The 16092-nt window shown below is 45.5% G+C and overlaps 1 protein-coding gene across 2 annotated transcripts in view; it reads right to left on the reverse strand.

The window, feature by feature from the left end:
- PAK1 (p21 (RAC1) activated kinase 1) overlaps positions 1–7172 on the reverse strand; it is a 196524-nt gene extending 189352 nt beyond the window's left edge. Inside the window, exon 1 of one of the 2 annotated variants that reach the window (XM_051850720.3) lies at positions 6574–7172. The gene's annotated coding sequence lies outside the window, so the exon portion shown is untranslated. The remainder of the gene's footprint in view (positions 1–6573) is intronic. The other variant, XM_051850728.3, reaches the window with a different exon arrangement.
- Positions 7173–16092: the final 8920 nt, after the last annotated feature.

Below are 16092 nucleotides of genomic sequence, written 5' to 3' on the forward strand. Positions count from 1 at the left end.
CCCATCTCAAAAACAGGAGGATGGGGGAGAAAAGGAAGTTATTCATGAGAAAAAAAAAAAAAAAAAGCTGAAAACAGAGACAGAGAAATGTAGTACATGATGATAAAGGAAAATGAATAACATTCAGACACAGGTGACTCAGAATACTGGATAAGGCCTGATCTTGCAGCTTCCATAAAGAGATGTTATCTTCTAAGTCTGCAATATCATGACCATCTGACAGAGTTTTATCATTTTTTTTCTAGTTCAAACTATGGATTGCCGTCAGAGTTTTCTTAAGGAAAAGAGGCTAAAAAGATTAGAAACCATCTAAAAGGATGTTCCCAGAACCCCAAAGTTTAGTTTGATAGAGTTCAAAAGTTCATATGATACAGTGGTAAAAGTATCACATCTAGAATTTTAAACCAATATTCGGGCATTTGCTAATGATGTGTCTTTAAGCAAGACAAGACCTCTATGATCCTCAGTCTCCTAACTCCTAAGTTGGGAATACCTGTCTCACAAGCCTATTGTGAAGACTGAAAAAATAATACCCAGGAAAAATATTACTCTTTTTCCTGTATGAATGATAAATGTAAATGATATGTAAATCTAATCTCGCCAATCTTTCTAATGAACAAAAAAGAAATTTTAACTCTCACAGCAATGTATCTGCAAAACCATGCCAGTATTCTCAGTGAAGAAAAATTAAAGCAGCCGGGGTACTGAAAATAACATATGTCTGCTGGAATCAGGTGGATATGGACTAAAACTGAGGCGTGCCACTTACTTGCAGCAAAATCTTGAACACATTCCCTCTACCAGTATGAGCCTGGGCTTCTTTATCTCTGAAACAGAGATCACTAACAACCATTTTACAAGACTATTTTGAAGGTTGAAAAAAACACATTAACACCTCACACAGTTTCTGGTATGGAAGTGTTCATTAATGTAAGTCATCACAACCTAACAACGAATTAATAGATTATTTTTTCAAGTGTTTCTTTATAGTGAATATTTTTATTTAGTTGTTTCATAATCCTTTAACTTAGAGCAACTGCCACTATTCTCATTTTACACTTGGAACAAAAATCAGAGAAAAAATTACTTTCACAAGAACATACAGTGACACAAAGACCAAATTAATGTCTCAACTTTAACCAAATATCTTTACTTTTCCAACACTTAATTTTTCCCAAATCCCAAATTACAAATTTTCCATTAAGAATTTTTTTTTTTTTTTTTTGATAGGCAGAGTGGACAGTGAGAGAGACAGAGAGAGAAAGGTCTTCCTTTGCCGTTGGTTCACCCTCCAATGGCCGCCGCTGCAGCCGGCGCACCGCGCTGATCCGATGGCAGGAGCCAGGATCCAGGTGCTTTTCCTGGTCTCCCATGGGGTGCAGGGCCCAAGCACCTGGGCCATCCTCCACTGCACTCCCTGGCCATAGCAGAGAGCTGGCCTGGAAGAGGGGCAACCGGGACAGAATCCGGCGCCCCAACCGGGACTAGAACCCGGTGTGCAGGCGCCGCAAGGTGGAGGATTAGCCTATTGAGCCACGGCGCCGGCCCCCATTAAGAATTAAAATAGAGATTGACATTGTGGTATGGCAGTTAAATCCACCACTGGAACACGAGCATACCATACAAATGCCCAATCATGTCCGGCAACTCTATTTTCTTTTTTTAAAGATTTATTTATTTATTTATTTGAAAGGCAAAGTTACAGAGAAGCAGGGAGAGGCAGAGAAAAGAGATCTTCCAACTGCTGGTTCACTCCCTAAATGGCCACAACAGCCAGAGTTGGGCCAGTCCAAAGCCAGGAGCTTCTTCCGGGTCTCCCACACAAGTGCAGGGGCCCAAGCAGTTGGGGAATCCTCCACTGCTTTCTCAGGCACACGAGCAGGGAGCTGGATCAGAAGTGGAACAGCCGGGACTCAATCTGGGGCCCACATGGGATGTCAGCGTCACAGCAGGCAGCTTCACCAGCTCAGCCAGAGCACCAGCCCCTGGATGTTCTACTTGAAACAGAACTCCCTGCTATGGCCTGGGAAAACAGCTGACGATGGCTCAAGTGTTTGGGCCCCTGCCATCTATGTGGGAGACCCAGAAGAAGCTCCTGACTCCTGCCTTCAGTCTGGCCCAGCACTTGCCATTGCAACCATCTGGGGAGTAAACCACTGGACAGAAGATCTCTCTGTCCCTCCCTCTCTGTAACTCTGACTTTCAAATAAATAAAGCATCCCACCGATTGACCCAGTTCCCTGTTAATAAGTCCCAGAAAGCAACAGATGATAGCCCAAGTGCTTGGGCCCCTGCACCCATGTGGGAGACCTGAAAGAAGCTCCTGGCTTCTGGTTTGGTCTGGCTCAGTCGTGGCCATTGCAGTCATCTGCGGAGTGATCCAGCAGATGGGAGATCTTCCTCTCTCTAACTCTGCCTTTCAAATAATAAAATAAATCATTTTTTAAATGTTAAAGCCTTATTATCAAAATGCTATGTTACAATCTATTCCTAAATTGAAGAAAAAAATGTACAAATGCAGGTTTCTCTTATGGTATGCTTATATAGTACTTTTTATCCTACTTTATCCTTCATTTCAGCACTCTTCACCCCATGTAGTATCTTTAGTTCCAAAAGAAACTGGACTGCACCCTATGAGTAACTGAACATACCATCCCCAAAAAGGGAATAGCACATAGCAGGGAAAAATTCAACTGTTTATAAGTAAGGGGATGAATAAATGAAGCACTCTACCAGATGGAAATCAGGAAAGGAGAAACCTAGGCATGGTGTGTTAGGGACAGTAAGAAAGTAAAAGACAGCATTTCAAGAGATTCGGAAGAGAAACCTTTGTCAAGAGTCAAACAGGCCCTTGTAAATGATATGGGTTTAAGTATAACTAGAGAAAGACAAAAACCACAGGAGACCTGAAAGAGACAGTTAAGTTAAAAAACTCAAAAGTAGAGGGCCAGCGCTGTGGCGCAGAGGGTTAAAGCGCCCGCATCCCTTATGGGTGCCAGTTCCAACTGTAGTTGCTCTACTTCTGATTCAGCTCCCTGCTATAGCGCCTGGGAAAGCAGCAGAGGAAGGCCCAAGTCCTTGGGCCCCTGCACACACAGGGGAGACCCGGAAGAAGTTCCTGGCTCCTGGCTTCAGATCAGCTCAGCTCCGGCTGTTGTGGCCATTTGGGGAGTGAACCAGAGGATGGAAGACCTTTCTCTATATGTCTCTACCTCTTTCTGTAACTCTGTCTTCCAAATAAATAAAATAAATCTTTAAAAAATACTCAAAAGTACGACCAGTGTTGTGGAGTAGCAGGTTAAGCCTCCACATGTGATGCCAGCATCCCACATGGGTGTGGGTCCAAGACCCAGTTGTTCCATTTCTGCCCTACTAATGTGCCTGGGAAAGCAGCAGATGATGGCCCAAGTCCCTGGATCCCCAGCATCCATGTGGGAGACCCAGAAGAAGCTGCTGGCTCCTGGCTTCAGCCTGGCCCAGCCCTGAACACTGCAGTCATTTGGGGAGTGAACCAGTGGATGGAAGATCTCTCTCTGTCTCTTTCTCTCTTCCTCTCTCTGAAACCCTGCCTTTCAAATAAATAAATAAATAAAAATCTTTAAAAAAAAAAAAAACACATCTCGAAAGTGAGGGTGCTTATTTAGACTTGCAAAACCAAATTACAAATTCCCAAGAAACAATCCCTGCCTAGGATAGTTCAACAGCAGTTTTCAGGTAATGGCTAAAACAAACAAAATAAAAAGATAAAAAATCCTGCAGGCTTTGGTTGGAGAATGACAGATGTAAAAGGGAAGAAAATTTCTACCTAAAACATCCCCAAAAATGTTAGGAATCCTTTGGATTTACATATTAAAGTGTACTTCCTTTTCATTATGAGAATGATTCTTAACTATAACCCCAAAGTAGCAGTTGGCAGTAAATGGGACTAAATCACCTTATAGTATTCATTCAACAAACTCTTGAGTTCCTGCTCTATGCTGTCATTACTCTAGGCATTAGAATTAAAGCAATGGAGAAAACAGACAAAACTTCCTGTTCTCAAGAAGTTTTCATTCTCTTAAGACAGATTATAAGTGGGATGGAATGGAATGTCAGGCAGTAAGTGTCATGGAAGAAAAAAAGGGAGAAAGGGAGCTACTAGGGTATCAGGAGGCAATTCTGAAACTGGTTTGCAAACTTCAGCAAGCATCAGAACCACTTAAGAGAGCTTGTTAAAGCAAAGGTCTCTGTGGGAGCCCCAACCTCAGAGTTGTTCATGTGTAGGTTTCAACTAGTACCCACTGATTTGCTAACAAGATGCCAGATTATGCTGAAGCTGTGATCCAGGGACCACACTTTGAGAAACTATTAGGAATCTCTAACTCATGGGCCTTGACTTTATTCTTTATACACATATTCATTCATTTAAACACTTATTCAATGCCAGGTCCTTTGCTAGGCACTAAAACTAAACAGATCATGCCCTCATGAAATTCATAGGCTAGTGAAAAAAGATAAGCACAGACGTAAAATAATTGTAATACAGTGCCAGACAGAACTAAAAACGTGGTGTGTACATGAGCCAGAGGATGGAAAGGCAACTTATTACAAGGACACCTCTGTAGGCAGGGAAGGTGAAGAAGACAGACATTCTAGGCAGATGAAACAGCACAAGGGAAAGCACAGATGAGAAAAAAGTGGTAGGAGAGAGTTTACCAAAACTGAGGCTGCAAAGGTAGACAATGCTCAGATCTCCAGTTTCTAGTTCCAAGCTAAGGAGTCTGAAATTTATCTTTTGACAATGAATAGTCAGAGGTAGGAATTACTTAAGTGATTACGCTTTGTTTTACAAAATCCCTGTGGTTACACAAATGCCTTCCTTTGAGGTGCTGCTTCCTTCAAGTCTATACAGAGTCTCAAAACCTGTGCTCAATAAATGTATGTAGAATTTTACTTTTTCTTATGGATGAGGGGCCAGCCTGAAGAACTCAATTTGGCCAGAAGCAAACTTGTAAAACAGGTCCAGCAACCTCAATTATTGCACACTACTCCCTGTACAACTGAAGTCCCCCGGAGATTAGGGCAGGCTGCATTGTTTACTTGTCTACCTCACCCACTAGACTTTGAGCTCTTTGAAGACAAGGAAGGTCTTAACACTCTTGAAATCCCCATGGCTGTGGCAAGAGGCTTGAAGCAGATTCCAGTAATAATGGATAAGAGAATAACTGAATAAGCAATTTTACCAGGTAGACCCACGAGCTCACGTAAAGGTATGTATAAGGTTCAGGGAATGTTTCAGGGTCCATATTCCCAAAACTTTTTTGAGAATTAGAGCTGATGTGGGGTAGGTTTCATATGCACCTGATTCAGGATTTCCCAAACAGAAATTAAAATGCTACAAGTGCCATAGGAGAAATCTCAGTGGGCCTCTGAAAGCCCCAACGGGGAGAAGTCAGCTCTACCTGAGAGGGAGGGGACAGATGCCAGCAAAGACTTGGGGGGAGGCATATTCTTCACTGGACTCTTGAAAGCGAAGTAGGTAGGCTGCCTACCTGCCCATTCCTGGGACACAAAAGCAAACTCCTAGAATTTTAAGGCTGGAAGTGACCTGCTCAAGGTCACACAGGAAGTAGGTAAAGCCACAAGGTAAGACAAATGAGGTATCTTTGTACTGTGGACTCCTGTTTTCTCCTGACAAGAGATGAGAAAGCTCAAATACACAGTTGACGAAATTAAACATTTTTCCCAAGAACAATTCTTTAAAGACAAGAGTGATGGATTTGAATGTTTATTGGTAACCACAATACCAACCTTTCCCTTCACCTTTCACAGTTAAAAAATACAGTGAAGTGTAAGACAATTATCCAAGGGGTTTAACAAGGATTTTACTGGCAACACCGACACACACCCAGTACTTCTTAAGTATTCTTCCAAAACACTGCCAGTAATGTTTACCGTTAAAATATTCAAAACAGTGAACGCTGTAATAATGTCTTTTGAAATGGAATAGCTAATACAAAACAACAACTATAATTCTCCCTTCCTCGATTGTTTTCACCTTCCTAAGTTAGGGAGTACTCCCGGGATGGGGGAAGGGCTGCATAAATCGCACTACTGTTTTCTTTTCAAGTTGAACCCTAACGGTGGCTCTCCAAGCCTGGACTGGGGAACTTTTCCACGCAGAATGAAGCGGGCGCCCTGTGGCCAGGCTTCCCCGTCGCGGGCCACGGTGAGCGCTGCGGGACGGCCAAGTTCGGGACGGAGCTGGTCCCGGACTCGGACCTGTCTGGTCTCCCAGCCTCGGCCCGGCCCCTCCCCCGCCGGGGCCTCCCCCCTCCCGGCCCCCCGATGTCCCGGCGTCCGAGACCGGCGGTCGCGCGGGTGCGTGCACAGGGGGCCTTTGTTGGCCCGACGGGAGCGGCCCGCCTCGCGGGGCGGCGCCCGCCTCACCTCACCTGGCGCCCCCGCCCGCCGGGACCCGGCGCCCAGAATGAATGCGCCCAGGGCCCCCACCCCGTCCAGCCCACCCCGACCGCGCGCCTCAGCCGGGACAGCCCGCAACGCCAGGGGCACCGACCGGAGGCCGGCTCTTACCTTCCGTGCTCGCTCTGCTCCGCTCGGCTCCTCCTCCTGCTCCTCCACCCCGGTGGCGGCGGCCGGGCCGGGGGTGAGCGCGCGAGTGTGCGCGAGCCGCCGCTTCACTTTCTCCCTCCCGCCGCCGCCGCCGCCGCGCGCCTCCCCCCGGCCGCTGGCTCTGGGGATCCCCTCAGGACCGAGGGACCTGCGAGGGAGGGGGCGGTGAGGCGGGAGGAGGCGCTGCGGGGCCGGCTCGGTGGGCTGAGAGGGGCGGGGATGTGAGGGGCTCGGACGGCCTCGGAGGGAGGTGGGAAGTCGATGGGGAGGCAGAGTTCTTTGAGCGGGATTTTGGGGACTGCGGAGTTCGGAGACAAGAAGAGTCCGAGGGCAAAGTGTCTCCGGAGTAGGACAGCAGAGCGAGGCGGGGAGGCGCGATGGGCGAGCTGAGGGGGAGGGCGTGTGTGGGCAGCCGTGAGGGGGCGTCCACTGTGTAGCCGGCACCTTCAGTTCCAGTGGCAGCCGCTGCCCGCCGCCGCCCCGCCGCAGGCGCCCTATTGTAAGCCGCCTCCCGGGCCCGACCGCCTCGCCCACCGGCCCCCGCCCCGCCCCTGTGAGGCCTCGGCGCCGGCGGAGCCCTGCCCGCCCCGCCTCCCGCAGGTGGGAGGGGGCGGGGAGGGCCGGCTGGCCCACGTGAGCGAGACCAGCCCAGGCGAGGGGGAGGGCGAGCGCCGGGATGACGTCATCGCCTCATGACGCCAGAGGCTGGGGAATCACCCGGTTGCCTGTGACGTCATTGCGCCCGCTCCTCTGCTCTCTGCGGGAGCTCTCAACCCGCCGCAGGTTTCTTTGCTATGGACTTTGTGACTGAAAACCTTTGGGCAATTTCTGGGATGGCTGCAATCGGAAAAAGGCGGCTAACCCTCAGGATTCAGGGACTGCTGCTTACAAAGCACCACCGCATTCGTTAGCTCATTTCCAAGGACTGAATTTGAAAACGGTTTCGTGTGATCTCAGAGCCACATTATCTATGATTCTAATTGTTTTCTTTGGGTAGGATGTGGGAGCCAAAGTGGGGAGACAAAGGATAACCATGGTGACCTGACACAGAAAAAAAAAAATTGGCTTCCTTTCCCGTTTTTCTCTTTGTATGATGTCTACTTTCTCCAAACCTTGCCCTGGAGCAAAGATTATGTATTTACCAAAACCTCCCCCACAGCGTTCACCTGCATGCATTGTTGTACCTCAGATTCAACGTGTCCAGTACTGGACAGCATTGGTGGCTGAAAGTCTGGAACAAGATTGTCTTGCTTCAAATACGTATCATCCATATAAATGTTAGTAATAGGATCTTAACGTTTTTAAACCATACTTTCTCCATAATAAGTGGTACTTGTGTATCCTTAACTTAATCTCTCTAAGCCTACCTGAAGCCATAAAAATGATAGTGACAATTAAGCATAGTCAGCCCTTTGGAATGTTGACTATTACCAGTCATTTCCCTCCAACCTTGCGACTCTTGTGCCTTCCTGGTCTCAATGAACCGACCACACAATCCAGCAGTCAGTGAAAACAGAAACCTGGACGAAAGTCCAGATTCTCTCTACCTGCCTACCAAACTGGACGTCAGGTCTTGTCAATTCTACTTTGCAGGTCCTTGCCCTTCTCTTCCTCCACCATCACATGAACTACTGGCGCAACCTTCAGTTGCTCCAGATCCAATCCACTGACCACCACAAATATGATGATGTCCTCCTCTATTTAAACACTCTGAAAGGTTTTTATTGCTTTCAGGATAAAGTCTAAAATCCTTAACCTGGGACTTCACAACCTGACTTTTTCAGCTCCATCACTCATCATATAGCTTTTCCTCCAGCCACACTAAAATACTATTTAACATTCTCGCAATACACACTTCTTCATGTCTCTGAGCCCTTCACTCCTTATGTGACTGGCCAACACCTATTGATTCTACAAAGCTGAGCTCAAATGTCATGTTCATTTATTTATTTGACTAATATTTCTAGAGTTTCCCTGAGCTTTGACAATTCTGTAATCCTATAGTATTTCCACGCCTTTTATGGCATGTAGTACTTTAATAAGGGAAGGAAAGATAGCAAACATCAGAATTTGCCTTCATGCCAACGGGCAAGGTTTATGAACTTTATCCACGAACTTGATTCTCCCTCCAAATTAAGGATTTTGAGGCAGGGCTCCCCTGCTTTTGGGAGCAGACTCCAGGAGATGGAAAAGCCAGAAAGACAGATCCTCTTCTGAAGCCTCCAGAAAGGAACAGAGCGCTGCCAACACCTTAATTTTAGCCCACTGACACCCATTTTGGACTTCAGAACTACAGAACCATAAAGTAATAAACATTTTCAGCCACTCTATGTGTGATGATAATATAGTGTGTGTCAGCCACAGGAAACTAACAGCAAACTCCAAGGGAAGGTAGCCGCTGGTAACTGGGAGGGGCGTACTTGCTGGAGGTGCCAGGTTCTCAGCTGCACCCATTCACTGGTCTCCATTGCCAGTCTGAGTCCCAGTCCCAAACAATGACTTTAGCATAAGAGAACATTCAAGGCATTTCCTCTACCCTAACTGTTACACTCTGGTCTTTCATCTTCGTCTGCTCTTCAGATGAAGAAGAGTTGTTTTGGGGTTTTAGAAAAAAGAAATCTCATGGCGATCATCACACCATGTCCTGAGTTGATAAGTGAGTGACCTGACAAGTGAAATTCTATTTAAGGCTTTTCAGACAGTAAAATCCAGCCAACTCTACAAAATTATAATTAACACTGTCCCCACACCATAAAAGTGTTCATTCTCAATGGGGGCAATATCTGTGCCAAAGGAATGAAACCTGGTCCTTAGGTGGATGAAAATAGCAGATATTACAATGCTTTGTGGCCTCCAAAGCCCAATCCTATTTGGAAAAAAAAAAATCCTAGTATTTAATTTCTCTGGCTAGGAAGGCTTTTTCTCCATTAGGAAGGCAGTAACGAAAAAAAGGTTGAAAAATCCCTAAACAAGAGTTGTTGCGTATTCTAATACATTCATTCCACTTAGATGTCCAATCTTTGAACAGGTAAAGAGCCTTAGGCACCGTGTCAGGACAGTGTGTCAGAGGCTATCCCTTCTCCACTTACCACCAGGGGAGTTCTTGTTGCTGTCTGACCTGTGAGTCAAGTCCAGAATCCCACCCTGATATCTAGGTTCACTCCTCATACCAATGATCACGTTTCAATTTTCCAAAAAGTGTTATCTGGGATTAATACTTAGGTACAGTTTTCTCAGGAGTTGATTCCAGGAAATAGGAGTGAGGCAGGAGAACAGGGATAGCCGATGTAACGTGCATCATTGAGAGTCTGATTCAGGCCAGAATCTCAGAGATGCATATAAAATACCACCCAGAGTACACAACCTGAAAGATGAGAGCTTTTAAACAACTGGCTTGAGGCCAGCGCCATGGCTCACTAGGCTAATCCTCCACCTTGCGGCGCCGGCACACCGGGTTCTAGTCCCGGTCGGGGCGCCGGATTCTATCCCGGTTGCCCCTCTTCCAGGCCAGCTCTCTGCTGTGGCCCGGGAGTACAGTGGAGGATGGCCCAAGTACTTGGGCCCTGCACCCCATGGGAGACCAGGATAAGTACCTGGCTCCTGCCATCGGATCAGCGCAGTGCGCCGGCTGCAGCGCGCTGGCCGCGGTGGCCATTAGAGGGTGAACCAATTGCAAAAGGAAGACCTTTCTCTCTCTCTCTCTCTCTCTCTCTCTCTCACTGTCCACTCTGCCTGTCAAAAAAAAAAAAAAATTGGCTTGCATTCCACACTAGGTGAGCCTTGTCCCCAGTGCTGTTGCTCCCTGGACTTTGTGGCTCTGCCTGCAACCCACATAGATGTCACAGAAGGCCCAGAGGTAAGGAAAGGATGGGAAATGGACATTTTAAGTGACACACAAGAAGCATGAAAGTTAGAGTATCCTCCACAGCTGTAACTGAAATCAGAGATGAGCTGAGGGGATGTGACAACAGGTAACAGAGGGATCTGTCACAAACTGAATAGGCTTCACTTATAGGTTCATATAATGCCAAATCTATTTTCCAAAATAATTGAATTGCTTTGCACTCCCACTAGCAATGTATAAAGAGACTTCAAAGTGGAAAAAAATGGAAGTCAAAAAGATAAGTTTAGGGGTTGGTGCTGTGGTGTAGTAGCTGAAACCTCCACCTGTGGCACTGGCATCCCATATGGGTGCCAGTTCAAGTCCTGACTGCTCCTCTTCTGATCCAGCTCTCTGCTATGGCCAGGCAGAAGATGGCCCAAGTGCTTGGGCCCCTGCACCCACGTGGGAGACCCAGAGGAAGCTCCTGGCTCCTGGCTACCTGCTCCTGGCTTCAGCTTGGCTCAGCCCTGGGCATTGCAGCCATTTGGGGAGTGAACCAGTGGAAGGAAGACCTCTCACTGTCTCTCCCTCTCTCTGTCTGTAATTCTACCTCTCAAATAAATAAATAAAATCTTTTTTTAAAAAGAGATAAGTTTATTTTAGTCTAAAAAACTAAAATCCACGACAAAAGCTAACCTAAACAAATGGGATTTTGTCAAATTCAAAAGCTTCTGTACAGCAAAGGAAATAATCAAGAGTGGAGACACCCAACAGAATGGGAAAGCATTTTCAAGCTACCCATCCAACAAAGGATTAATATCCAAAATATATCAGTAACTTTAAAAATTCAACAACAGAACCGAAAAAAACTAATCCAGTTAAGAAATGGGCAAAGGACCTCAATAGATAGTTGTCAAAAGAAGAAATACAAATGCCCAATAAATATATGAAAACATACTCAACATCACTAGCATTACAGAAAGACAAATAAAAACTGCTATGAGTTATCACCTCACCCTGTCAGAACGGCTAAAATCGAAAACACAGAGAGTAACAAATGCTGGTGAGGATATGGAGAAACAAAAACACTTATACACGGTCGGTGGGAATGTAAATTAGTGCAGCCACTGTGTAAAACAGTATGGAGAGTTCTTAGAAAACTAGAAATAGACTTGCCATATGATCCAGCAATCCTACCACTGGGTATTTACCCAGATGATATGATACATCATATCAAACAGATAACTGCACCACCATGCTTATAGCAGCACTGTTCACCACCATATTACACCTTAGAATCAACCAAGGTGTCCATCATCAGATGAATGGATAAAGAAAATGTGAGATATATATATATATATACATACACACACAATGGAATATTATTCTGCTATAACAAAGAATGAAATTCTACCATTTGCAGCAAAATGGATACAACAGGAGGACATCATTTTGAGTGAAATAAGCCTGACACAAAAAGATAAATATCATATGTACTCCCTTATATGTGGGAGCTAAAATTTAAAAGAAAAGGGGGAAAAAAAGAAAAAATGCCTGTATATATCGGTACAAAATATAGTTTTGTAAAACTTTATTTTATACCTTTGTCAAACCCATGGTTAAGTATGCTATCCTACTATAATTTTAATGATCTGTGATTACTTTAAAATTTACTGCATATGGGTGAAGTGGTAATTTTTCCAGTCAATTATTACTTATAATGATTGCATATATTCCCACTAAGCTATGGTCTTTTGCTTTTCACCTGTTAAACTTCTTATTCTGTGAAGCATTAAGCCTTTTATTGTAATGTAAATTTAAAATATGTTATCTCAATAACAAAAAAAAAGAAAGAAAGGGAGAGAGAGGGAGAGGAGAGTGAGAAGGAGAGAAGAAAGAAATACTATATTCTTAGAATTTTATCTATAAACTACATTGAATCTGTTAAAAACTCATCAAGGGACCAATGCTGTGGTGTAATGGGTAAAGCCACTGTCTACAGTGCCAGCATCCCATATGGGTGCCAGTTTGAGTCCCAGCTGCTCCTCTTCTGATCCAGCTCTCTGCTATGGCCTAGGAACACAGTAGAAGATGGCCCCAGTCCTTGGGCCCCTGCACCTGCATGGGAGACCCAGAAGCTCCTGACTCCTGGCTTTGGCCTGGCCTGACCGTGATCATTGCAGCCATTTAGGGAGTGAACCAGCAGATGGAAGACTCTCTCTCTCTCTCTTTCTTTCTTTTTTTTTTTTTTTTAAGATGTTAGTTTTTATTTATTTGAAAGGCAGAGAGAGGGAGAGACAGAGATCTTCCATCCACTGGTTCATTCACCAAATGGCAACGACAGCCAGGGCCAGGCCAGGGCAAAGGCAGAAATCAAGGCTTCATCTGGGTCTCCCATGTGGGTGAAGGGACCCAAGGACTTGGGCCATCCTCTGCTGCTTTCTCAGGCATATAAGCAGGAAGCTAGATCTGAATTGGTATGTCCAGGACTCAAATCAACACCCACATAGGATGCTGGCATTGCAGGCGGCAGCTTAACCTGCTACGTTACAATGCTGGCCCCAAGTTCTGCCTTTCAAATAAATTTAAAAAAAAAAAGACAGAATTTTGAATGTTTCCAACACAAAGAAATGATGAATGTTTAAACTGGTGGAAATGCTAATTATACTGATTCGATCGTTGCATCATACACCATGCATACACACTGATGCACCCCATAATTATGTACAATTAATATGCATCAATAAAAAATTCAACGCTCAAAATATTGAAATCCAGGCAGACTTTTTTCATAATATGCATTGTCAATGAACATTTTGCAGACCCCTCATATAAGAGTTTCACTTACTCCATATCTGCACCAATACTTGGTATTATCAGTCTATTATTTTACTCATTCTAGGCAGTATGCAGTGATCTGACATTAATTTGCAATCCTGTGAATACTAATGAAATTGTCAGTTATCTTTTTTGAGCTCTCTGTTTGGGTCTTTTGCTTAAGTTTTAAAAATCAACTTTATGGGGCCGGTGTTGTGGCGCAGTGGGTTAACACTCTGGTCTGAAGTGCTGGCATCCCATATGGACACCGGTTTAAGTCTCAGATGCTCCTCTTCCAATCCAGCTCTCTGCTATGGCCTGGGAAAGCAGTAGAAGATGGCCCAAATCCTTCGGCCCCTGCACCCGTGTGGGAGACCTGGAAGAAGTTCCTGGCTCCTGGCTTTGGATCAGCGTAGCTCCGGCCATTGCGGCCATTTGGGGGGGTGAACCGGCGGAGAGAAGACCTCTCTCTCTCTCTCTCTCTCTCTCTCTCTCTGCCTCTTCTTCTCTCTATGTAATGCTGACTCTTTTTTTTTTTTTTTTTTAACAGGCAAAGTTAGTGAGAGAGAGAGAGACAGAGACAGAGAGAAAGGTCTTCTTTCGCCGGTTCACCCCCCAAATGGCCACCATGGCCGGTGCACTGCGCTGATCCGAAGCCAGGAGCCAGGTGCCTTCCCCTCCCTGCCCCCCCCCCCACCGGTCTCTCATGCGGGGGCAGGGCCCAAGCACCTGGGCCATCCTCCACCGCCCCCTCGGGCCACAGCAGAGAGCTGGACTGGAAGAGGAGCATCCGGGACAGAATCCAGCGCCCCAACCAGGACTAGAACCCAGGGTGCCAGCACAACAGGCAGAGGATTAGCCCAGTGAGCCGCGGCGCCGGCCATAATGCTGACTTTCAAGCAAAATAAAATAAATCTTTAAAAAAACAACTTTATTGAGATAGAACTTAAATACAATAAAATACACCCATTTGGGGCAGGTATGGCACAAAGGGTTAAGCTGCTACTTGGGCACCCACAGACCATATCAGAGTGCCTGGAATTGAGTCCCACCTCTGCTTCCTGTGCTACTTCCTGTTAATGTACCTGGGAGGCAGCAGGTGACGGCTTAAGTAATTGGGCTCCTGCCACCCCCATGGGAGACTTGGCTCCTGGCTTTGGCCCAGCTTAGCCCTGGCTGTTGAGGCATTCAGGGAGTGAACTAGCAGATGAACGATATCTCTACACCCTCCCCCATCACTCTGCACTTTAAATAAATAAATACGCTCATTTAAAGTGTTTAGCTTCATGAGTTATGACAAATGTATATATCCTTGCAACTACTATCAAACTCCATCTGGCCTGGAAAATTCCTTTTGTACCCCTTTGCCATCCATTCCCTAACCCCATGCCAATCAATGATCTCACCATCACTATAAATTAGTGTTGGTTATTCTAGAATTTCATATAAATGGAATTATTCAGTATATACTTCTTTATGTCTGGTTTCCTTCATTCAACATTATGTTTTGGTGGGCAGCTGTATTGCCTGGTGGTTAAGACACCTGTTAGGGCACCTACATCTATATTGGAGTGCCTAGGTTCAAATCCCAGCTCCATTCCCAATTCCAGTTTTCTGCTCTTGCACACCATGGAAGGCAGCAGGTGATGGCTCAAGTACTTGGATCCCTGCCACCCATATGGGAAACCTAGATCCAGTTTCCCAGCTCCCGGCTTCAGCCTGGCTTAGCTCTAGGTCTTGGAGCCGTTTGAGGAGTGAATGTAGGGGGCTCACTCACTCGCTCTCAAATAATTAATTTTCAATAAACAAGATATTCTTGTTATCATCCATGTTGTTTCATATGCTGGTACGTCCTTGTTTAGTGATGAGTAATTTAGTAATTTTCCATGGACAGATATGCCAAATTTATTTATCCATTTAACTATTGATGGACATTTGAAGTTTTTGGCTAATATGAAAAAAGCCACTAGAATTATTCATATACAAGTTTTTTGGTGAACATATGTTTTCATTTCTCTTGAGTAAGCACCTGAATGGAATAGATGGGTTGTAAGATAAACGCACATTTAATTTATAAGAAATTGGGGTGGGCGCTGTGGCATAGCAGGTAAAGCTGCCGCCTGCAGTGCCAGCATTACGTATGGGCACTGGTTTGAGTCCCGGCTGCTCCACTTCCGATCCAGCTCTCTGCTATGGCCTGAGAAAGCAGTGGAAGATTTTCCAAGTCTTGGGGCCCCTGTACTCGTGTGGGAGACCCAGAATAACTCCTAGCCCTTGGCTTCGGATTGATGCAGCTCCAGCCATTGCAGCCAATTGGGGAGTGAACCAGCAGATGGAAGATCTCTCTCTCTCTCTTTCTCTCTCTCTCTCTCTCTCTGCCTCTCCTCTCTCTGTGTAAGTCTTTCAAATAAATGAATAAATCTTTTAAAAAATTTTATAAGAAATTGTGAGTAGTTGGCATGGTGGCCTTGCAGGGAAAGCTGCCACCTGCTGTACCAGCAGCACACATGGGTGCCGGTTTAAGTTTCAGCTGCTCCACTTCTGATCCAGCTCCTTGCTAATGAGCCTGGGAAAGCAGCGGAAGATGGGCGAAGTCTTTGGGCTCCTGCATCCACATAGGAGATCTGGAAGAGGCTCCTGGCTCCTGGCTTTGGACCAGCCCAGCTCCAGCCACCCAGCCATTGCAGCCATCTCTCTCTCTCTCTCTCTCTCTCTCTCTCTCTCTAAATACCTTTCAAATAATAAACAAATCTTAAACAAGAACAACAAAAAAAGGGCAATGTAGGATCCAGGAAGAGAAAAAGGCTATTTTAAAAAAAACTGTGAAACTCATTTCCAAA

This window comes from Oryctolagus cuniculus, chromosome 1, assembly GCF_051225735.1.
Source record: "Oryctolagus cuniculus isolate XC-2025 breed Fujian yellow rabbit chromosome 1, ASM5122573v1, whole genome shotgun sequence".
In the NCBI taxonomy this organism is placed as follows: Eukaryota; Metazoa; Chordata; class Mammalia; order Lagomorpha; family Leporidae; genus Oryctolagus; species Oryctolagus cuniculus.